Source organism: Cetorhinus maximus, chromosome 6 (genome assembly GCF_964194155.1).
Source record: "Cetorhinus maximus chromosome 6, sCetMax3.hap1.1, whole genome shotgun sequence".
NCBI classification, from domain to species: domain Eukaryota; kingdom Metazoa; phylum Chordata; class Chondrichthyes; order Lamniformes; family Cetorhinidae; genus Cetorhinus; species Cetorhinus maximus.
The window spans coordinates 146,125,453-146,150,430 of record NC_135884.1 but is presented as its reverse complement, the minus strand read 5'-3'; the positions used below and the strand labels follow the sequence as shown (position 1 = coordinate 146,150,430).

Here is a 24,978-nt window from a genome sequence, read left to right as displayed (position 1 = left end):
GTTCCAAAACCATGGGTCATGACGCCTGTTGGGGTCTCAGGCCTATCATTTAGGGTCGTGAGCTCCGAGGCAACAATGGCGACAGTCGAGCAGGGACACAAATTTTCTTTTCCAAACGGTTCATCCACAGGGCAGCTTTTCACTGCTCTGATTGGTTGTTCTTTCAGTGCACCAATTTGCAGTTCAGTTCAGCGCTGTGATAGGCTAATAGAGGACTTCCATGATTGTGCTTTTGGAGGTAATGTGAATGTGTGCTGTGGCGAATGGCGGGACAGTCCTGGACTCCATTACATGCACCATCAGAGTCTTCAAAATGGTTGTGGACAAAGCCAAGAGCCTCTACACAACAACTCCCGCACCACTATTACCACCCTCCTCCCCACCCTCACCCAACTCAGCTGCTTTTGCCAATTTTCAAGCATTAAAATGGGGTCACAGTGGGAAAAAGTGTAGGAAGCACTGTTCGAGAAGCACAATAATATGAAGATGGCTGGTGTACTAATGAGACTGTTAATAATCGTTGGAAGCTGAGAGTCCAATTCCACAGTTACATATAAGAACAGAAGAAATAAGAGCAGGAGTAGGCCATTCGGCCCCTCAAGCCTACCCCACCATTCAATAAGATCATGGCTGATCAGCCCCAGGTCTCAACTCCTCTTTTGTGCCAGCTCCTCATAGCCCTCAACTCCCCAATATTTCAAAAAATCTATCTAACTCCTCTTTAAATACTTTCAGTGATCTAGCCTCCACAGCTCTCTGAGGTAAAGAATTCCAGACATTCACTGCCCTCTGAGAAAATAAATTCCTTTGTATCTCAGTTTTAAATGAGTGTCTCCTTATTCTGTAACTATGTCCGCTAGTTCGAGATTCCCCCCACTAGTGGAAACATCTTCTTAACATCTACCCTGTCAAGCCCCCCAGAACCTTGTATGTTTCAATAAGATCATCCCTCATTCTTCCAAACTCTAATGAATAAAGGCCTAACCTGTTTAGCCGTTCTTGATGAGTCAACTCCTTCATCCCAGGAATCAGCCCAGTGAATCTCTTTTGAACTGCCTCCAATGCCAGTATATCCTTTCTTAGATACGGGGATCAAAACTGTACACAGTACACCAGTTACGGTCTCACCAACACCCTGTACAGTTGTACCAAGACTTCCCTATTTTTAAACACCAACCCCCTAGCAATACAGGCCAAAATTCCATTTGCCTTCTTAATTACTTGCTGCACCTGCATACTAACTTTTTGTGTTTCATGCACAAGAACACCCAGATCCCTCTGTGCTGCACTTCGCTGGAGTCTCTCTCCATTTAAATAATAATCTGCCTTTTGATTTTTCCTACCTCGCACTTCCCTGCATTAAACTCCAGCTACCAAGTTTTCACCGACTCACTCAACACATCTAGATCCCCTTGCAGATTCCTTATGACCTCATCACAAAATGCCCTCCCACCTATTATTGTATCATCAGCAAACAAAAGTAGGTGAGAGGGCTTGTTGTGACGAGAACATAACGAACTGTATTATTATCGGCTGAAAAGAAACTTTCAAGATCTAAAACTGGATATCCAGACGTAGAAGGTTAACCTCCTTGTGTCTTAGGCCTGTTAAATGGAATTGCTGCCAATTCATTTACAAAGTGTCCTTTAATTTTCATGTTTTTGTTTTCCATGTTCACATGAGTAAAGAATAAATAGAACATTTCTTTATTGCACAAATAAATCACACGCATTAACAACGAAGACTAATAATCATGGGATTCAGGAATGTATTGCTAATGTTGACAAAAATAGGGGGGAGTTATGTTGGAATTAGGTGGTATGCTTTCGATTGGCTTTGGTTTTAAAGTATTGTAAAGAGGCAAGTTAAGCTTGTAAAGGAATGAAATTCATATAGTGCCTTTCACAACCCCAAGATGCCCCAAAGCATGTCACATCAATTGAAGTGCGGCCATTATTGTAATGTAGGAAATGCAGCAGCCAATTTGTGTACAGCATGGTCCCACAAACAACAATGTGATAAGTGACCAGATAACCTGTTTTTTTTACTGATGTTGATTGAGAGATGAGTATTGGCCAGATCGCTGGGGCGAGCTCCCCTGCTCTTCTTCACAATTGTACACCGTGCGTCCTTTTTCCAGGAGGTTACCTGCTCAGAAGTCTGCCTGATTGATACCTGCTTGGGTCCCAGTCAGGTGGAGAAAACTCTGGAGATAGGCATATGTCCAGGAGCACGTAGGGAGTCTGCTGCTGCGGTAATGTTAACGTGACGGGGAGTTCTGGATTTTTGCAGGGGAGGGCCCTAATACATTCGTCTCCCAACCCACAAGCAGTGCTGGAAAGGCACTTACCTCTTCCACTCAGCAACCTTCGCTTCCCTTAGCTGCTGAGTTTCCCAATGAGCGGAAAACCTGGCTAACTGGGGTTAAACCTAGAAGGCATGGAAAATATGAGGCCTGCAGTCTTATTATAATAGTTAAATAACCAACCCCACCCCTCCTGGGAATATATTGGTAGCCCGCCCCCTCCCCCACAGCCACACTTTCTCATGTCCCCTCTAATCCTTCAACCAATTGCCTTAAATTTATGTCCCCTGGTAATTGACCCCTCAGCTAGAGAAGCAAGTCTCTCCCATCTACCCTATCTAGGCTCCTCATAATTTTGTACACCTCAATTAGGTCACCCCACAGCCTCCTCTGTTCGAAGGAAAACAACCCTAGCCTATCCAATCTCTCCTCATAGCTGCAATTTTCAAGCACTGGCAACATTCTTGTAAATCTCCTCTGCACTCTCTCCAGAGCAATTATGTTCTTCCTGTAATGTGGTGACCAGAACTGTACACAAAATTCCAGCTGTGGCCTAACCAGCATTTTATACAGTTCATTAATTACATCCCTGCTTTTGTATTCAATACCTGGCACAATAAAGGAAAGCATTCCATATGCTTTCTTGATCACCTTGTCCACATGTCCTGCCACCTTCAAGGACCTGTGGACACACATTCCAAGGTCTCTCACTTCCACAATCTCTCTCAATAACTTCCTATTTATTGAGTATACCATTGCTTTGTTTGCCCTCCCCAAATCCATTACCTCACACTAATCCAAATTGAATTCCATTTGCCACTTCTCCGCCAACTCAAACAAACCATTGGTATTGTTCTGGAGTTGACAGCTATCCTCTTCCCTGTCAACTACATGGCCATTTTTTGTGTAATCTGCAAATTTCCCAATCATGCCTCCACATTTAAGTCTAAATCATTAGTATATACAACAAACAGCAAGGGCCCCAACACTGAACCCTTTGGAACACCACTGGAACTGTTTTCCATTCACAAAAACATCCATTGACCATTACACTTTATTTCCTGTCACTGAGCCAATTTTGGATCTAACCTGCTACCTTCCCTTGTGTCCCATGAGATCTCACTTTCCTGACCAGTCTGCCATGTGGGACCTTGTCAAATACCTGTCCCTCACAATCGTGGTACCTTGTCTATCAGAATCTATACACCTTCCGTCCTACGCAAATAAACAATGTCATCTCCTGAGAGAGGTGAAAAATACAGATGAAAAAACCCAGGCCAAACTGAATGGAAAAAAATACTGGGAAATTCCTCTCTGATTCGCCTTTGGTGAATCAAACCTACTCTAGAGCTCACTCCATCATAGTTCATTTCAGTATCTACTTTTTGTAAGAGGTGGTCTCTGTAGAGTTAACATCAGGAGCACCAGATACTGATGTAACTAATGATTGTTATGATACAGCAGTTGGTAAAGGCTGTTATTTAAAATCCCAGAGGGAAGCTTAAAATAACGGTCAATTGGTATGTTTTGAGTTGCAGCTCTAAATTCAGGAATAAGACCACCAATTCTCGAGATGTTTTTATATCAAACTACATTTATTAATTTACACAAGTTAAACATATACACGTAGCTGCACAAAACCACTATCATGACTTTTTAACAAGTTCCCAAACTAAGCTCCACTGAGAGAACAACCCATTGGGCTGAATCTTCGGCTCGGTGAGCGGGGGTGGGGCCCGCTCGCCGAGACGTAAAATGACGTGTGGTGATGTCAGGCGTGCGTCCCGATGTCATGGCACTTCATTCAGGCTTTCAGTTCCGCGGGCACACCCCCGAGTCGGCTGCACGCCCGCCGAACTATCAAAGGCCTATTAAGGCCATTTAACTCTCAATTAAAGTAATTAACAAAGCTGCCCACCCAACCTTAACATTGGCGGGCAGGTGATGAGCCCAGGCGGCCTACGCATTTTTCATGAAATCGCACCCACAGGTGGGGTGAGATTTCATGAATGATTTTAAATTGTGACAAAAGTTTTTATTGAAATTAATGCACATCTTCCAGCTCTTGTGACAGCTTCACATGAGGGGACATATCATAAAGATTTTCTTGCTACTTTATTAAACTTTTTGGACTTAAAACTAATCTGCCTCAGGGAGATTTCTGCGCTCTTTTGCATGTATGCTCGAAAGAGCTCAGTCTCCAACTCAGGCAAGCCCCCCCCACCGCACAGGGAGCACACAGCACTTCCGGGTGTGCTTCACGCTGGACGGGCCTTAATTGGCCCACCCGCGTAAAATGGCAGTGCAGACCCGAAAGGGGGCGCCAATCAGGTCCGCGCCCGCCCAGCCCGCCGACAGGCAGAAAATTCCGCCCATAAACTTTGAACAGATACCAAGCAAAGCATGGTCACTGTACAAATTCAAAATGAGGTTCCTTTCACTTTGGTTCCTTTGCAGACAGTTGTAGGCTTACAGCTGCTTTGATGTTACATACCTCTGCCCTGCACACATAAAACTGTTTTCTTTTATACCCAGCACATCTCTTTTGATGTAAATTCTCATTGTATCACCAGGCCCTTTGAACTCCTTCCATAGCACCGATTTTATTAGTAATATAGACAAATTGCTTGGTGTCTCCTGGCTAGGTGTAAGATTTCACTCCCGCTCTTGACTGCTCTATTCAACAAAATGCAAATATCCTCTACCTCTGTGGTTACATCTCAAAACTACTATAAATCAGAGCACCCAGACCAGCTGGATTTAATCCAATTAACACACACACAGACACACCCACGGACTAAAACTCTATTTTAAAACAAAATAATTTCCACTAACATCATATACATTAATAGCTTCATGACAATGATGTAACTATGATGCAATGCCACATAACTAAGAGACTGAGATCTGGTGAGAGGCAGAAGTACAACCAGGTATAGGGTACTGAGAAGTATATAGGCCTGTAAATAAACAAGAATGCTTTTTACAAATAACAGTCTCTGGTAGCATTCTTACAGTAACAGGCTAAAGAAACCCCATCTAGACCGGAACCCAAGACAACATATGGTAGCAGTGGACAGAACATAAAGACCTAGAAAAACGCCAAGAGAAGATTGCAGACCTGAAGGACCTACAAATCCTATGAAAAAGGACAAGAAGAAAAGAAAAAAACATTGTGGATTCACTTGGAATCAAAGCTCAAGGGTGCAGCAGAAGCAAAGTCCAGACGACAGTGATCTGGACCACAGCCAAACAGCCAAACAACTGAAGCAGCAACAGATCCAGAGATCAAGGTAAGCATGGTGTCTACATTTCCACTCCCAGAACCATTCCCTGCTGAAGGGTCACAAGAGGGTCAATACTGGAACAATTGGATGAGGAGACTCTCCAGATACAGAACAGCTTCAGGTCTGCTTAAGAAGGACCAGAAGGATCAGGTCAGTACTTGACTTTACATAGTAAGGGCCATAGCAGTCGATGTTATTGCAAGACCGGGCATCGATGAGGCTTCAAACTCATATGAGGAAGTCCTCTGGGCATTCAATTCGTACTTCAGTGCTTGAAAACATTTGATAATTGAGCGAGCAAAATTTAATAAGAGGGGGGCAAAAACCAGGCGAGTCCATGGATTCATTTATAAATGACCTGTACAGATTTGCAGAGAATTGTGACTATGGGATCTTCAGAGATGAATTAATATGCAATTGTATAGCGGTTGGCTCTTAGATGAAACCCTATCGGAGCATTAGCAAGTGAGGGAAGAGTTAACTCTCACAAAGGCAGTACCAACAGCGCAACAGACCTAGTTTAGGGAGTTAAACAGAAAGGTTGTTTGTGGGGAGAGTGATGTCCTTTGGAAAAAATGAATGAAACCATTCAATATATCAATAAGAGAAAGCGCAGTGAAGCAAAAGCCCGCAAAATCGGAAAAAGTGCACCAACATCCATCTTGAGATGTTCTCTGTGGCGGGAGAACCCTGCACAAGCAGGAAGAATGCCCAGCAGAGGGAGCTGAGTGCCACACTTTAGGGAGTTTGGAGATTTTGAAATATTTACAGATCCAAAGTACCTATAGCTCATGAGGAAAAAGAGATGACAACGAAACTAAGTAAAATCGAAGAAGTGGAAGAGCCACAGGAAAAAAAAAACACATAACCTTTGTAGGAGAAGTTAACAAAACAGAAAATAACTTTTGGAGCATTAAATTAGAGGTTGATGGTCACCCCATAGAATTCAAGCTAGATACTGGGACAGGTGTTTCAGTGTTATCTGCTATGGTAATATGACTTAAAAATATATTACAGCCATCCTCCATCCAGTTTCAATGTCCAGGAGGGACTGTATTATAAGTAGTAAGCCAATACTTGACAAAATTATAATACAAGGATAAAGAAATTGTGGAATCTCTGTACATTACACAGAACCAGGAATCATCATTATTGAGCAGAAAAGCATGATTGCAGCTGGGGGTCATTTACAAGGCTGATGAATTTGCTGACCAGCAGTCCAGTAATGTATTCAGAAATCAATTTCCATCCCTATTTTCAGGCTTGAGAAAGCTGAAGATAGAATATCATGCGTCCCTAAGGGCGGATGCTAAGCCTACTTGTCTCTTCACAGCAAGTAGGGTCCTTCACCTACTCTTAGGCAAAGTCAAAAGTGAGATTGAGCACATGTTACAACAAGGGGCCATCTCTCCAGTGACCATACCGACGGAGTGATGTTCTGGAACGGTCGCAGTACCAAAGTCTAAAGGTTCAATTAGAATCTGCATTGACTTGACTCGATTAAACAAGTCAATAGAGCGCGAGATGCATCCAGGCCATATGGACGATATTCTCCTACACGGTTCATTGAGGGAAGAACATGACCTCCGAGTGAGAGCAGTCCTCAAAGTCCTACAAGAAGCAGGTTTAACATTAAATGATAAATTTGAATTTGCAAAGCCAATGATAACATTCTTAGTGCATATTGTGCAAGCTTCAGGAATTATGGTTGATCCACAGAAAACCAAGATGATTAGAGTTCCCACGGTCTAAAAACATCACAGAATTACTAAAATTCCTTGGGACGGTTAACCAAGTTGGCAAGTTCCTAATAAACTCGGGCGAAATCAATGAGCTGCTGCGACAGCTGTTGAAACGAGGTCAACGGTGGTGCAGGAACATGGATCAGCAAAATGCTTTTGACCAGATCAAAAATCTCCTTATTGCACCAGAAATTCTAGCTCGCCACAGTCCAGAGTTGCCAACAATTGTAATAGTGGAGATGTCATCTAAGGCTTGGGTACAGTGTTGTTTCAAGTTCAGAAAGGTGGACAAAGAAGACCAGTTTATTACACCTCAAGATCTCTCATGGACACAGAGAAGAGGTATGGAACCATTGAGAAAGAAGCATTAGCAGTCACAAGGGCCTATTGGAAGTTCTCTGATTATGTCATGGACCAAGGTTTAAAATTGAAGCTGACCCGAAACCCTTTGTTACTCTTCTTAACCTAAAGGAAATTGCAAAAATGCCGCCTAGAATTCAACAATATCGACATATGATTCAGTTACTGAGTATGTTCAAAGGAAATACCAGAGACCAGCAGATGCAATATCAAAAATATTAGTGGAAGGACTCAAACTGGAAAATTGAAATTTTAATGGGGAAGTGGAAACATATACTTTGTTCATTACCAAACATTTACCAGACATGGAGAGGAGATTACAAGAAACTAAGCAAACACAACAGCAGGATCAAAATAAAAGTGTATTGCCAGAATGGATGGCTGGATTATACTCTTAACAACCCAGTATTTTGTCAATACTTTGAACAGAGAAAACACCTCACAATCATCAATGGCTTTTTAGTTTTTAATGACAGGCTAGTCATCCCCAAAAACACTTTGACTTGTCATTCTCCAGAAAATCCATTAAGGTCATTTGGGGATAGGGTAATGCCGAGCAAGAGCCCAGTAGTCAATCTGGTGGCAAGGTCACTCCATTGAAGAGTGAATCACAAATTGCCTTACGTGGGCAGTGAATAGCCAACAGCTAACACAAACAACTGGCACTTCCTTTAAGGCCATGGCAGGACCTGGGAATGGATTTATTTGAGTTTAAAGGCAAAGTTTTCATCATCATCATTGATCACTGCTCCAGGTGGTTGGAAGTGAGTAGACTGCACAGCATCAGAGGCAGTCATTACATCACTAAGAAGAATCTTTGCAACACATGGCATCCCGGGTGTTGTGGTGTCAGACAACAGCCCTCAGTTTGTTAACGAGCTGTTCCATTATTTTGTGCAGGAATATGGTTTCATGCGTGTGACTAGTTCACCGAGATATCATCAGTTGACGGAGAAGTACAAAGAGGAGATCGAAAAATCAAGGAATTGATGAAAAAGAAGGAAGATATGAATTTAGCCCTTCTTAACTACAGAACCTCACTGTATGCCTGGTACTGCTTCTGGCATGCCCTTCTGTAGTCTTCATTCAACCAAGGTTGATCCCCTGGCTTGATGGCAATGGTAGTTGGGGGTATGCCGGGCCATGAGGTTACAGATTGTGCTCAAGTATAATTCTGCTGCTGCTGATGGCCCACAGTGCCTCATGGATGCCCAGTCTTGAGTTGCTAGATCTGTTCAAAATCTATCCCATTTAGCATGGTGGTAGTGCCACACAACACAATGGAGGGTATCCTCAATGTGAAGGTGGGACTTCGTCTTCACAGCTGTGTGGTGGTCACTCCTACCGTTACTGTCATGGACAGACGCATCTGCGGCAGGCAGGTTAGTGAGGATGAGGTCAAGTATGTTTTTCCCTCTTGTTGGTTCCCTCTCCACCTGCCGCAGATCCAGTCTAGCAGCTATGTCCTTTAGGACTCGGCCAGCTCGGTTGGTGGTGGTGCTACCGAGACACTCTTGGGGCAGAATTTTCTGTCTGGCAGAGGTGGGGGAGATGGAGCATGAGCGGGCGAGGGCAGGCGCAGACCTGATTGCTGCCAGCGATCGGGTCCACGCCGCCATTTTATGCGGGCGGGCCAATTAAGAGCCGTCCAGCGTATTTCCCGACTCCTGTGGATAGCGGGAGTGAGCGGGTTGTGGCAGGCGTGCACAGACCGTCGGGTGTAATGGCAACCCAGCAGCCTGTTTAAAAGAGGGCCTGGCAGTCTTCTGTAGGCTGCTCAGAACGGCCAGTGCTAGGCTGCAGCAGAGGAGTTCGGGTGAGCAGGCTAGGCTGGAGGGTAGGCCAGTGCACCCCTCGTTTTCCTGATGACTGCCTTGCTGCCCTCCTCGAGGAGGTGGCAGCACGGTGGGAGGTGTTGGTCCCCCAGGACGGGAGGAGGAGGCCCCCCCACATGACGAAACATTGCCTGGGTGGAGGTGGCGGAGGTGGTGAGCTCCCATGATGTGGTGCGGTGCACCTGGATCCAGTGTCGCAAGCGCTTCAACGATTTGTTGTGCTCTGGCAGGGTGAGTACCATGTTGGCATTGGGCATTTAACCCAGCAAGTCACCTTAACCTCTGCAGCCACACCCCCACCCCCCCACCAAGTCTCAGTGTCGTGACTTCATTGAATCATTGAGGGCATTTTTCCTTTGCTGGGTGGGCAAGCAGATAGTGCCCATGCTGAGGTCAGCCTGAGTGGGTCATGAGGAGATGAGTTTTCCCCCGGAGCATGTGTTGGTCTGAGTCCCACATGACTGGTTTGGGGGCAACTTGGAGGAGATTCATCTAGGCGCAGAGTCAGAACTCCAGGACGTGTCCTAGTCAGGGTGATGAGATGGTGGAAGGGGAGCCTTAAGGTGACGTGGCAACGATCCATCTGCTGCCCTCTACACTGCATGTGCTTGCGCCTCCTTGCTATGGGAGGAAATACAGTGTGGTTCCTAATGTGATGTAGGCAGCATGTGGCCAAAGGGGGCAGTGGGAGGGATAGAGAGCAGGCCTAGCATCTATGTCTGAGTGGTCGGCTGCAGCGGAGTGAGGAGGCGTTGGAGGCCTGATATGTCCCACTCTGGTTGGGGTGTGTCATGTGCAAACAGAATCCATGTACAATTTGCCCTAATCAATGCTCTTCTCTCTTTTTCAGGAGAAGAATGCTCATAACGCAGCTGAGCGTGTGAGGACTGGAAGTGGCCAGGCACAGCTCTCCATATTAAGCTGCTTCGAGCAGGAGGCCCTTGAACTGGAGAGGCGCCATGCACCCAGGTCTACTGGTGTCAGTGAGACTGGGCTGCCACAGCCAGGTATTTAAGGCCAACAGTGAGGTCCACATTGTCCTCCCAACAGCCATAGCACTGATGATTGTTAAATTAGTTATTGTTGCAACATTGCTGGGCCATTGGTTATGGAAGGTTGAGCACATAATGAGCCGGGGGGACAGGGATCAACTTTGTCATTGTCTGCACGCTAACTGATCCATTGTCCTTGTTCTTCCTTTCAGCATCATCAGAACGCGGCCGGGAGGAGGAGCAGCAGATGCCCCCTCTTACACCTGAGGGGCCTGAAGTTTCACCAGTGTCACACCATTTCTGCCAGGCAGGCACCAGCGCAGATATTAGCACCTCAGTGGGAATTAGAACAACAGCTAGTGTCTCATGGCACAGTGGAGAGGGCACTTCACACTCGCTGGAGGAGCTGGCAGAGACAGAGAGTGCCCATGGTGCCAGCAGTCGGAGGACTGCAGGGGACCAGTCACACGCTCAGTTGATGGGTCTGGAGTTGTCTGCGACACGACAAATACAGGAAATGCAGCCAGGTGTGCGGGAGCATCTGGGGGAGACACATGAGGCTATGCTTGGCTTGGTGTCCATGGTGGAGGAGTCCACATAGACAATCGCAGATGCAACGAGCCATATGTCTGGACGCCAAGCGTCCTCCATGGAGAGAGTGGCGACTCTCGTGGAGAGCCTACTCCAGGAGTCCCACCAGGGCTTCCTGGGGATGCGCTCTGACAAGCAAGCCCTGACATCGGCATTGACCTCAGCTGGTCAGTGCCAGCGTGGGAGATGGTGTGGGCGCCAAGCTTCCCAGCTCATTGCCCATCCATCCACAGTGAGCAGGGAGGTCCGAAGCGACCTTACGTCGGCGCAGCAGCTGCCTGTCGTCTCTGCGGGCACCTCTCAGGGCACTCCGGATGAGGGCGGCAGCTCCTCCGCTCCTCTCCCGGTGACAGCTTCATCGGGTGAGGCTGTGACGACTGGGGAGATGCCAGCTGTGGACCTGGCCGCTCACTCCCAGGCAGGGCCAGCACAGGTTCTATGGGCCAGAGGATGACAGCCAAGGTCATCGAGGCCAACAGGACAGCAGAGTCAGCAGGCTGGCTCAAGTGCCACTCTGAGCAATGGGGCACACATGGCACCCGTAAACAAAAGCATAAAGCACCTTAGGCACACCACAGGTTTTTCACAGGTGATTTTGTGTTGGCCCGAGATTAGGTCCTTATGATTTCTTTTTGATTGTTTACACTATTGTTTTCTCTTTGTGATAAGTTATTTTGCTTCACACATTAAATGCAGATGTGTGACCATGGCTGAGGGTGCCTCATTTCTTCTGCATGTGTATGGTTGACAAAAGTGTAATGAGTGATTTGTTGGACATTCAGCTTTATTTACAAGGCCCTTAGTTAGTGCTGCTGACCTGGCAGATTTTGCACTGAGGTATCAAGTATTGAGGCAGAGCCCAGGCTTGTCCTGGTGATCCATCTGTGGTGGGCTAGCTGAATGTTCGTTAGATTAAAGTATCCCAGGTGTCCCTACCTCCCTGGAGTAGTCCCGGGTCAGCGTCTACCCCCTCAGCATTTCCCTGTGCATGCTCATCCTCAGAATCACTTCTGGACTTATCGTGTGCAGCCACAGCCACTGCATCGACGTCTTCATTGTCCACTGCATCCCCCCTTTCCAGCATAAGATTGTGGAGAGCTCAGCATGAAACCACTATCAGCGACACACGATCTGGGGGGTACTGGAGTGTGCCCCCTGAGTGGTCCCGGCACCAGAAATGCATCTCGAGGAGACCGATGGCTCTCTCCACCACAGCCCTTGTGGAGGCGTGGCTCCTATTGTACCGCTCCTCAGCTTCTGTTCTTGGATGGTGGAGAGGCGTCAATAGCCACCTTCTGAGGGGATTAGCCTTTATCACCCAGCAGCCATCCATCCAGCCGGGCTGGAGCACTGAAGAGTCCCGGCACCTGGGAGTGTCTTAGGATGGAGGCGTCGTGGGAGCTGCCTGGGTACCTTGCACAGACTTGTAGATTCAGCATCCTGTGATCACACACTATCTGCACGTTCATGGAGTGGAAGCCCTTCCTGTTGATGAAGGCACCGGGCTCACCTGCTGGCACCTTGATGGCCACATGTGTGCAGTCTATAGCACCCTGGACACGGGGGAAGCCAGCAATGGCCGCGAATCCTCTGGCTCGCTGTGCCTGACTTGCCTGGTCCCAATGGAAGTGGATGAAGGTCAATGCCCGTCTGAACAGAGCGTCTGTAACCTGCTTGACACAAGTGTGGACAGCTGATTGGGAGACACCACAAAGATCACCCACTGAGCTCTGGAAGGAGCCAGAGGCATAGATGTTAAGGGCAACTGTGACCTTCAGAGCCACTGGCATGTGGTGTCCACCCACACAGTTAGCTGAGATCTCAGGGCCAATCATCTGACAGATATAGTTGACTGTCTCCCTTGAGAGACGGAGCCTCCTTCGGCACTGCACCTCAGACATATTGAGGTAGCTGCTTCGCTGCCTGTATCCTGGCAGCAGGATAGTGGCATCTTCTGCAGCCCCTTCCGCCTTGGACAACCTCTTGGCCCTGCGCCCCTTGTGTCTGCGCCTGTCCTCCCAAAGGTGGCTCCCCTGGAGGCTGATTGTGCACTCTTGGCCTCCTCCTTATTCTAGCCCTCCCTTCCTCCTCAGAGGAGCTGCCTCCAGTGGACAGTTCAACTCCCATACCCAGGCTAAGGGAAGGCTTCCTGAAACCTGCAGGCCCAGAAATGATTCCTTACTGCAGAGTGCTGATCTGAAGGTTAAGAGTCCAGGAAAAGCAGCTGGTATACGTTTTGAAGTACTGCAGATCACACAGGCAAGTTTGTAAAACTTTCAAAAATAAATGCTTCACCGAGCAGATTCATGACCCCACTGAACCCTCTTATCCCATCTGTGGATGAGGTTAATACAAATGTCTCCTATCCGCCTGCCCATTGCACCCGTGCACTGACCCGAAGATCGCACGGGTGCCGAAAAATCGGCTTTGATTGAACACTAAAGGGCCTTAAGTGCCTCATTAATTAATGGTGGGTATGCGTCAGAATGCATCACTCGCCCAGCGAAATATCGTGATGGCGCGCAGTGACGTCAGGATACTCACTTGACGTCACCGCGCATCATTTTACATGCGGACATGTGGCTTGACTAGTCTGTGAGACAGCTCTCCCAATTTTGGCAGATGTTAGTAAGGGAGACTTTGCAGGGTCGACAGGGCTGTGATTGCCGTTGTTGTTTCTGGTGCCTGGGTCGATGCCGGGTGGTCCACCTGGCTGCATCCCTTTTTTGAGGCTTTGTAATGGTTTTATACAACTGAGTGGCTTGCTAGGCCATTTAAGAGTCAACCACATTGCTGTGAGTCTGGAGTCACACGTAGGCCAGACCAGGTAAGGACGGCAGATTTCCTTTCCTAAAGGGCATTAATGAACCAGATGGATTTTTTACAACAATCAACAATAGTTTCATGGTCACCATTAGACTTTTAATTCCAGGTTTTTATTGCATTCAAATCTCACCACCATCTGCCATGGCGGCATTCGAACCCAAATCATTACCCTGGGTCTATAGTTCAGTGACAATACTGCTCTGCCATTGTATCCCCGCAACCCCTGCTGGGTATTGCGCAGCAATGGATTTTGCTTCAGGTTTAGTAGCACTCACTTGCTGAGTTTGAAGATTGCTAACTTGAATGAAGTCCCAAAGGGCTGGCGGAAACACATCTCAGCATGAATAAGCGCCTTTGTAAGGACAAGAGAAGGTAAGTTAAGGTACAAGAGGTGTTTTTTGAAATATATAGTTGCCGTTGTAATGTAGGTAATGTGGCAGCCAATTTTTGCACAGCAAGTTCCCACAAACATAAATGTGACAATGAACAGTTTTTAGTGATGTTGGTTGAGGGATAAGATTTGACCAGGGCGCCAGGGATTAAAGTAGTTTCATGGGATCTTTTAAATCCAGTTGGGGCATCGTTTTAAACCATTTAGGTTAGTTTGTGAGAAAATAACAAAGAGCCAAAATTCCTTCCCTTTCTCTCCCAAGTCGTACAAAGCTGTGTTTGGGCCAAATTTTGATTCTGTTTAAATAAATTTTGAGCAAGTTAAAATTAGACCCAGTTTATCTCCATGGCCTTTGTGTCAATTGTTATTACCTCAATGCTCCAATGCCCAAGTATTGTTTTTGGTTGCCTCTTACCATAATCCCCCAATGAAAGTCAATTTGACTACAAGCCTATTGATAGGTAAATGATGCAAGAATAAACACTACGACAGTTCAGTTTCACCTCCAAAATGGATCATTCAATCAAATAATGATCTTATTACAGAATGAATTCAGTAGAAGGGAATCTGCGCACATTTGATGTAGGGCAGAATTTTCACCTTGGCGGGCGGGCGCATGCCCGACCTGCTCGAGTGTGAAATGACGCGCGATGACGTTGGGCGAATGTCCTGACGTCGATGCGCAGTCGCACGATAGTTTGGTCGGTGGTGCGCACAGGAATCGGCAGCGCGCCCGCCGACAGTTAAAAGGCCTATTAGGGCCATTGAAGTATCAATTAACTTCAATTATTCACTGCCCGTCCAACCTTACAGTTGGCGGGCAGGGGAAAAGGCTAAGCGGCCTTTGCATTTTTTAGGAAACCCACATCACGGGCGGGATGAGGTTTCCAACATCAAATAAAAACAAAATAAATTTCATTTATACCATGTCCCTACTCACGTGACAGAGTCACATGAGGGGACATAGTTTATAACATGATTTAAATCTTTATTTCTAATTTTTAAAACCCTTCATCAGAGCTGCCTCAGGGAGATTATGAAGCGCTCACTCGCGCATGCGCGCAGTTCCCCGCTCGCCCTCCTCCCCCCCGCCCGCACAGACAGCGCTGAGCGCTGCCACTCGTGTTTCACGCTGGGTGGGTCTTAGTTGGCCCACCAGCGGGAAATCTCGGGTCCGGCCCCGATCACGGGCGGCGGTCAGGCTCCCGATCGCCCCTGCCGAGCCCACCCAACGAGGGCAAAATTCTGCCCACAGGAACATCTACGTGGGCGGAACATGAAATTGCAGCCTGATGTTTTGCTTATTTTGTAAAGCATTGAACAAATAGTGGAACAAATGCTAATACTTTTAGGCCACTTGAACATTGCACTGAAGCAAAATAAACAGCTTTAATTATTAGATACGCATTTATGGAAATATTATCGCATCCAATTCTCAGCATACAGATCCACAGCCGGAAATTGGAAGGAAGCAGAAATGTTGACAACATTATCATCTGAACCCAAGTTAGAAAAATGAGCGTAAGCTATTTGGGCAGAAGTGAATTAATCTGGAACATGATTCCTAACTCCAGCAAATATTGGATAGTCCAATACATTCCGGGTTAACCCAGGTCAAACTCCTTGGCACCATTGAGAGTGTTGAGTGATGCAACTTTTAAATGGAAGAAGGCTATCGCATCCGGCTAGAGTGGTCTATCTTTGTACTTAGCCACACTTGACTAAGATTCACATCCAGGAGGATCAATTGGCCCTGTATTGCCCCTGGTTTGCGAGTGTGGAATGAGAGCAAAGCATACCTGTTTGGTAATGGTACTGCCGACTCTGCGCTGGTGGCTCCACTGTTAAAATATGTGATGTCCTTTTTATTTAGCACTGCCATGCAGACATCTAAAACCTCACTGTCCCAGGAGGCATGGCCTGCAAAGGAAAAAAGACTGCAGCCCCCCCGCTTCAACCTCGGGTCCCTTGAGCGACTGCTGGATGCCGTGCAGGCAGGTACTGGCTGATGTGTCAGCAGGGGATGTGCTCTGGCCGCTGGATGGGCAGAAAAGTCACAAACCTGGCTTGGGAGGCGGTGGCAGTGGTGGTCAGCACAAATGCCCTTCAGAGGAGGACAGCCACCCAGTGCCACAAAGGGATGAATGACCTCCTCCATTCCGCCAGGGTAATTCGCCCTTTTCATGGGGCCACTCACCACAGGCCTGGCATACTTATCATCTGGTCCGGCAAGCGTCCTGATACACTCACACCACCTCTATCCAGGCAGGCCAAAGTGGCATACAACAGGAGGGAAAGGTCGCAGTCAGGTGGAGGGATGCTGGAGATCGAAGTTCTGACAGAATTCGAAAACAAAACCATCCAGCTGGCCGGCGATGACCGGGATTGGTCCTATACTGACAGTGAGGTCGGCGCTGCTATCCCAAGTGAGGATCCAGCAGTGCAACATCCATCAGACAACCATACCGTGAGTGATGTGTCCTCCTTCACAGGCCACTGCCATGCACTAATTATCACTCTTTGCTTTCGCAGGCACATCTGCCAAACAGCCGACAGAGTCCATGACCCAGGACCTCCACTCAAGCCCCGAAGAAACCTCTGAAGAGGAATCTGGAGGCATCCTCCATGAAGACCCATCACAGCGTCACCCACACCCTCCACCAGCGCAGAGACACACACCTCAGTGGGACCTAGCTTTAGAGTAGCCTCGGGACCACAATCTGGTGAGCACATCGCACTTTCTGATCCACAGCAGGCGGAGGCCGGACTTCCCAGGTCCCCGGCACTCAGAGGACTGCTGGAGGCCAGAACGTTGCTGAGTCTGAGTCAGATGATGAGCCTCTGGACTTGGTCATGTCACAGTTGCTGGAGCTGCAAAGGCAAGCTCAGGAACATCAGGAAGGGATTTCCGCTGTACTCCTCAGATTGCAAGGCACGATGTAGGAGTCCGTCCGTCTTCAGGCTGAAGTGATAGTGCTGGCATTGCAACACACCGAGATCAACAGTGGTAGGATGGCGGCCACCCTGGAGAACTTGGTCCAGGACATCACTCCTGCACTGCTGCACGGGCTTAACTCCATCGCTGATGACATAGTTGGCGTCCAACAGTGTGTATGTGAGAGGAGTCCTGGGCAGCTCGATCTCACTCCAGCTAACCCTTCTGCTCATGGAGCCACACAGGGGCCCTCGGGCACCCATAGGAAAGAGGATCAGCAGGGTCTCTGGGACCATGCACCTAGGTGACTTGGGGAGTGACCGGCCCATCTGAATTCTCTCTTCCTATGACCTCCGTAGCTCCAGCTCCACAGGCCGAGGAGGGTGCCACTGCCTCACAGCAGGATCCATAAAGCAGGCCGGGGCCCTCCAGGTCTCGGCCCTCCAGAGGCTCCCGCCAAAGGCATCACAATGTCACAGTCAGCAGGCTGCCTCCACCTCTGCTGTGGATGTCTGGGGAACACCAAGATGTAGCGGCAGGGTTAGGATGGTTAAGTAAAGGTAGTTGCACAGCATGGCCATGGGTGTTGATCACTTGTATATACTGTTCACTATTGTCAGTAAACTCCCAAGAATGTCTCCCTGTTCTGATGAGCAGTGTTCTTGTCACTCAGATGTGAAACCTTTCTGCACTAGATAAAGGTAGGTGTCTCATTCTGGGGCCTCTGCCCTGTGCTCTGTGCAGCCTTTAGGTCACAGTGATGGTCCAGCCTCACACTCCCTGGAAACATTACTGATCTCTGCACCTCAGCGGTGCTGGTCAATGCTGCCAGAATGTAGTGGGCAGGCACCACAGAATTCTCTCATTCTCTCTGTGTGCTCTCAGCCCCTTTAAGGTGGGGCTGGCCCCCATCACACCAGCATCTGTGACCAGTGATGCTGTGCACCAGCTCCTGAAGTGCTGAGGTGCTGAAGGCAGACACAGCATCGGATACATCTAAAGTTTCATAGCTGTGTTTCTAAGATGGCCCTGATCACGGAGCGCAAGCGAGCTGCCTTCGGCCAGACTGAAATCAGACATTCTCAGAGGCTATGTGAAGATCTATGGGGCATCCTCGCTGCATGTTGTCATCATCCTCCTGCAATTGAGCGACTATCAGGGCCTCCACTGCATCTCCATGACAGAAGCATTCTCACAGAGGGTATTGAAGCCAGACTGGAGTCAAACATTCACAACTGTGATGTGAGGATCTACGGGGACACTTCACTACATGTCAACACCACCCTCCACAAATCTGGCAGCTATGAGGGCCTCCCAAGCGTGCCTGCCTCATCTAGCCAGTGCGAGAGCCTCAACCCCGTCATCGTCATCACCGAGGTCCCCCTCACCCTCCAGCTCCTGTATCTCCTCCTCAGCCAGCTTATCTCCCCATGGCAGTGTCAGGTTGTAAAGATCGCAACAGGCGATGACAATGTGGGACTCCCTCTGTGGACTGTATTGCAGGGCTCCACCAGACTGGTCCAGGAACCTGAACCGCATCTTCAGCATCCTGATGGTCTGCTCCACCAAGTTGTGAGCTCCAGCATGAGGCTCATTATAGCGTCACTCTGCTGCAGTCTTAAGCCACCACATGGGTGTCATCAGCCACAGCCTCTGTGGGTAACCCTTGTGAAATCCCACAGAGGTCACCTGTGGAGCCCTGAAAGGAGCCACTGGCATAGAAATTGAGCCCCGCAGTCACTTTCACAGCCACTGGCAGTGGATGCCCTCCATGTCCCCTTAGCGCCAAGTCTTGCAGTAAGTGGCAGATGTGAGCCACCAGGTCCCTAGACATGTGCAGTCATCGGCAACACTGGTTCCCAGTCATCTGCAGGAATGGCAGACGGTGTCTATAGACCAGCTGGCCAGCACTTGCCCCTGGACACTGCCCTCCCACCCCCCCCAGTAGTTGCCTTCGGGGCCAGGCATCAGTTGCCTCTGGTCCCCGGCACCCCTGAGGCCTGTAGACTACAGATGAGCTGTGGAGAACGCTGCTGCTCACTCACCTCAGTTCCCCCAAAGTGAAGGCTGCCAGGTGCATGTCGCCTGCGTGCTGTTGTGAAACACGTCGGTGCGCTTTCCCGCCAACGTGGACGGATGATACGGCGTGGTTCCAAGAGCCTGGCGGGATAGCCTTTTAATTATATGCTAATGTATTACAATTGGCTCCCCGCCGACTGATGGTGGGAAATGCGGCCTGCCATCGGCAGGCTGAGTGGACGATTGTGACCTGCCTTCACGCTGTCGTGAAGCAGTTCGCGCCATAATTTCCCCGCACACCACCTATCACACCCACTGCCAGCAGGCTCAGAAAATCCCGCCCGAAATGTTAATCCCGTTTCTCTCTCCACAGACGCTGCCAGACCTGCTGATCTTTTCCAGCACTATCTCAGATTTCCAGCATCTGCAGAGTTTTATTTTAGGTCCAGGGCCTAAACCTGCTCAGGAAACTTTAGCAATCCTGGTGCCTACCAAAGGTGAGTTATATTTTACTTTTGAAATTCTCATCTATCTGTATAAACAAATCTAACCTTTCTATTACTTATCCCTTTGTTCAAATCTTGTGCATGCCTCGCTGCCCATCTTTTTCGTGGCACATGGAGATGGGGAGAATAGGAGAATAGGCCAATCAGCCCCTTGAGCCTCTCCTGCTATTCAGTTGCATCATGGCTGATCTGTATCTTAACTCCATTTACATGTCTTGATTTCACAGCATGAAATACCCTTAACTAATAAAAGTCGATCAAGCTCAGTTTTGAAATTTTCAATTGGCCTCATGGTCTAAACAGTATTTTTTGAAGGAGACAGTTCCAGCGCCTTTTCAGTGAAGAAGTACTTCCTCCCATCACCCCCGAATGACCTGTCTCTAATTTTTTTAAGTTGAGCCCCCTTGTTACATACTCCCCCGCCAGAGGAAATACTCTCTGCCCACCTATCCAGTCTCATTCCTTAATCATCTGAAAGAACTCAATTAGACAATCCCTCAATCCTCTGTAGTGAAACTAGTGAGAGCTATTGTGGATGTAATTATAACAATTTGTGGCAAGGTTTCAGTTATAATTTATTGGTTGAATCACACAGCTGTTGTAAGTAGATTATAGTTATTTTCTTGTGCCTTGTTGCCAAATGCTGCGCTTTCCTATTTTGCAAAACATGTTGCCCAACCCTCCATACAAACCTGAATTGGGGTTGTGATTGCATCCTCAGAGTGGGTAGAAAGTTGTCTGTTGCGTTATATTGGATCGGGATCAAGACCTCCTGAATTTGGCAGGATTAGCAGGGTGAGGGTTGGTGAATGGTGAAACTGCAACACTCAGCCCACTGTCATCCTCAACAAAACCTAATGAAAATAAATGTGTTGAAACTTCGCAACACAGTGTATTGCATGTCAATAGGCCTAGTGCCAGATTCCCATCTACTGACCACATGCAAACATTTGTACACGTGGGCAACAGTTTAGGTAGTTGACACCGGAGCCTTTTGATCATGTTGCAATCCAATTACATGCTTCTGCCCATCTTTGCACAAGTTGTAGGAGCATTTAAAAGTAGCACTAGACAAGCAATTAATCAATGTCAAGCGTTCTTAGCTGTGGACAAGATAAGCAGTTAAAGGAGACCTGAGTTCATGCTGGCCTCATTCTGTAGTCAAACTTATAAATCACTTGGATTATTGTTTCTAAAGTGGGAAGCGATGCTGTACTTTGATATCCTTGTTTAATCTGAAAGTGTGTGTCTTGTATAGACAGTTTCTTATAACATCAACCAATTGTCAGTTACATAGTACAGTCCATTGGTGATGATGGTTATAGCGGGGAAGTTTATGTTTCTCACCGAAGTAAAGGTCATAGAAATTCCATGTTCTAAATATTGTGCGTTGTTCTAGAATTCCCTCTGTAAATTTCTCCATCTGACTGCCTCTCTCTCCTCCCTTAAGACACTCCTTAAAACCAACGTTTTTGGCCAAGCATTTTATTGCCAGTTCTAATATTGCGATCACGTGACCCAGTGTCAAATTTTGTTTAACAATGTTCCTTCCTGCGAAATGACGTGTGGCATTTTGCAATATTAAAGATGTGGTACAAGTGCAAATTGTCATTGTTGGAGAGTAAACAAAAGAGCAGAGAATTGCGTAGTTAGCTCAAAGGGCTGAATTCTCCCCCCCCCCACAGTCGGGGGCGAAGTTGAAGTGTGGGCTCGCACAGGCGCGCTTCCGATCGGCGCCCCCGATTGCCATTTTACGTGGGCGGGCCAATTAAGACCGGCCCATCGTGAAGTCCACACAGAAGCGCCATGCACTCCCTGTGGGGTGGGGGGGGGTGGAATCCCAAAATCGAGAGTGCGCTCTTTCACGCATGCGCACGATAGAGCGCACTCATCTCCCTGAGGCTAAGTGCAGCCTCAGGGAGATCGGGTGTACATGTTAAAAACCTAAAAATAGAAAAATAAGATTTCCCTAACATGTCCCCTCATGTAACAACATCACATGAATTGGGACATGTTCATTATTTTGCAAAAACTTTATTAAAATTTTTAAAAACCTACATGAAACCTCATCCCGCCCGTGGATGAGGTTTGATGCTTTTTCTAATTCCTGCCAGGGCTCCTGGCCTTCCCGCCAACCTTAACGTTTGACGGGCAGGTCCTTTAAATACTTAATTGCCCCTGTCAATGGCCTCAATTGGCCATTGACAGGTCGGTGAATGCGGAGCTGATTCTGCTGAGCCCCCGCCTTCCTGAAAATTTAAATGGGGCGTGGTGACGTCGGGAGTTCTGCCTGATGTTACCATGCGTCATTTTACGCGTCGGCGATCGGGCCCCACCCCCTGCTCACCGACGCGTAAAATCCTGCCCATAGTATCAAAACAGTATTGGGGGCATGGCAGTGTGGTGGTAACATCACTAACCAGTAATTCAGAGGCCGAGGTTACTACTCTGGGGGCACGGGTTCAAATCCCACCATAGCATCGGGTGGAATTTGAATTCAAACTAATATAAACCTGGAATATAAAGCTAGTGTCAGTAATGGTGACCATGAAACTACCATCGATTGTAATAAAAATCCATCTGGTTCCTTTTAGGGAAGGAAATCTGCCATCCTTACCTGGTATGGCCCACATGTGAGTCCAGAACCACAGTGCAGAGGGTATTTAAGAGTTAACCACAGTGATGACCAAGCAACCCACTCAGTTCAAGCGCAATTAGGGATGGGCAACAAGTGCTAGCCTTGCCAGTGATGCTGACATCCCATGAATTGTCCATGCCAGAAGCCTGTACATTTAACTGAGGTAGACGTAGATTTTTGGACACTAAGAGATGGGACGGGAAAGTGGGGTTGAGGTGGAAGATTGGCCATGATCTTATTAAACAACAGAACAAACTCTCGGGACTGTGCAGTCTATTCATGCTCCGGTTTGTCTGTACTTGTGGAACCAGATTCGTACAAGGATCTTGCAGAAGGGCTGAGATTTGCCGGAAATCAAGAAGAGGAATAACAGTCATGTTGCTGCATGTTTATATTTAATTTTTTAAAAAGGAGGGGTTGTCTCCACCTTTCATGGGAGAGGGTGTAACATACGTGAGAGATGTTAAAATCGGAGTCATTCCAGGTCAGTCCCATGTTTGCCTATTGGCCTGTTACAGATTACTAGAAATGTGTGACTCATAGACACCGTACCATTACTTATCATCACAAAGTAGCACACAGTACTGGGAAAACTCAAAAATTAAAGAGGAAAAAGGGGATAATAAAGACCCTTCCTTCCCCTTGCTACATACACGCCAAGTCTATTGTGCACCCTCCACCATGCATCACACCGATACGCTTTGCCATGTGTGATTTTGTAAAGTGTAGCATGGACAAAAAATAAGGCCCATCTTTCAATAATTTATCACTTGGTTCTTTCTGTTTGTAGTCACAGTGCTAACTAGTTGCACTGCAGTGAGAAAGGGAAGAAACAGTGATTTCTTCAGAGTCAGTGAGGGAGATTCGTTTCATTGGACACTGCTAAACCACATTAATCATGTTGCTAATAACTTACAGAAGAGTTTTGTAACAAGCACTTATACTGAGGCTACCACTGATACAACAGATGGGTGAGTGCCAATCTCGTCTCTTGCAAGATTCATATAAAGATCCCTATCAGATGACGAACTGTGTGCTCAGCGGCAGATCAAAGCTTACTCTCTAGAATGAAAACCACATGCCGATCAATCGTTGCCTTTCAGGACAGATATTTATTGGGCAGAAAACCATTGTTGTACCTCTTTGCTATCAACATCCTTCTTATGTTCCTGATAATCCTTTCCCACATCTCCTCCTCTCACTCTATCTTCCTCTTTTTTTCTCTTCATCTCTTTTTTTTCCTTTTCCACATTTTTATCTTTCCCCAACTCTCTTTTCCTCACCCCTTCTCTTTTTGTCTTTCCTCTTTTCTTTTTCCCTCTCCCCTCTTTTTCTCTCACCTCCCTTCTCTTCTCTCCCTCCTCTCTTTTTGTTTATTTCCTCTCTTTCTTCCGCTCCTCTTTTTCTCTCCCCTCCTCTTTTTCTCTTTCCTCTTCCCTCCCCCCTCTTATTTTGTCTTTCCCCTCTCTTTCTCTCTCCACCTCTTCTTCTTCTTTCCCTCTCTTTTATTCTGTCCTTTTTCTTTTCCTCTTAAACCTCTCTTTTTCTCTCTTCCCCGCTCTTTTTCTGTTGTTCTTGCCGTCTTCTATCTCCTCCCCCCACTTTTCCTTCTTTTTATCTCTTCCCTACCTTCTCTTTTTTCTCTCCCGCTCTTTTCTCCATCCATTTCTTTCCCTCACACGTTCTTTTTATTTCTCTCTGAGGAAGGCTAGGTTTTTTCAAAATATTCTACTATTTTTAATTTGATTTCAATCCAATGGCAAGCAAAACAGCATCTACTCACTGCCAAAATCAGCCGTAACTTTGATAAGCTAAATTCTATCTAATTCTACCTAATTCTACCTGATGTTAAACCAATGGGAGTTTATGCCATTGAAGTAAATGTGTAGACCCACCCTTCGCACCTGCTGCCCCAACTTCGGATAGAATTGAATGCCCTCCCTCGAGGCGAGTTTGAAGGTGGGGGTGGCATTTAATTGGACAGGAGGGTGTCAGGTGAGGTCCCCGCTGCCTTCCCACCTCTACCTCGATTAACTCCAGGGTAGGAAGGCTCGTGGGTGGCCTTCCTGCCCTGCTGCTAATTATGATCTTCAAATGGGCAATTAATGCCCATGTAAGGGCCTCATCCCACTATCGCTAGTGTTACCTGTGGGCTTGACCAGCGAGGGTCCCTCATTGTCAGGCACCGACATCAGGAAGATTCTTTAAATCGAGAGATGGGATGTGGGCATTGCTGGCTAGGCCTGCATTTATTGCCCATCCCTAATTGAGAAGGTGGTGGTGAGCTGCCTTCTTGAACCACTGCTGAGAGGATGTATCTGTTCTGCTGTGTTGGTAGATCTCTGCACCCTGGTGTTGGGTTCTCCAGTGGTCTGGCAGGTGACATTCATCAACTTTATTGGTTGTACCAGGCAAAGCTGCTTAAGTCAATGGTGTGTTAAAGTAATATACCTACACGGTAGCTCCTCTGTTCTGATGTGAAATACCTGTTACTCATAAGCTGTTGCTTCCATCAGGACTTTGCTGTTGTGTGGACATGTTTCTCAAAATC

The 24,978-nt window shown here is 47.3% G+C and overlaps 1 non-coding gene across 1 annotated transcript; it reads left to right on the top strand.

Annotated features, from left to right (window-relative positions):
* Window positions 1-24,709: 24,709 nt before the first annotated feature.
* LOC144682323 (small nucleolar RNA SNORA53) lies at window positions 24,710-24,966 on the top strand. Its single transcript, XR_013576981.1, has one exon. It is a non-coding gene; the product is annotated as a small nucleolar RNA SNORA53 (small nucleolar RNA).
* Window positions 24,967-24,978: the final 12 nt, after the last annotated feature.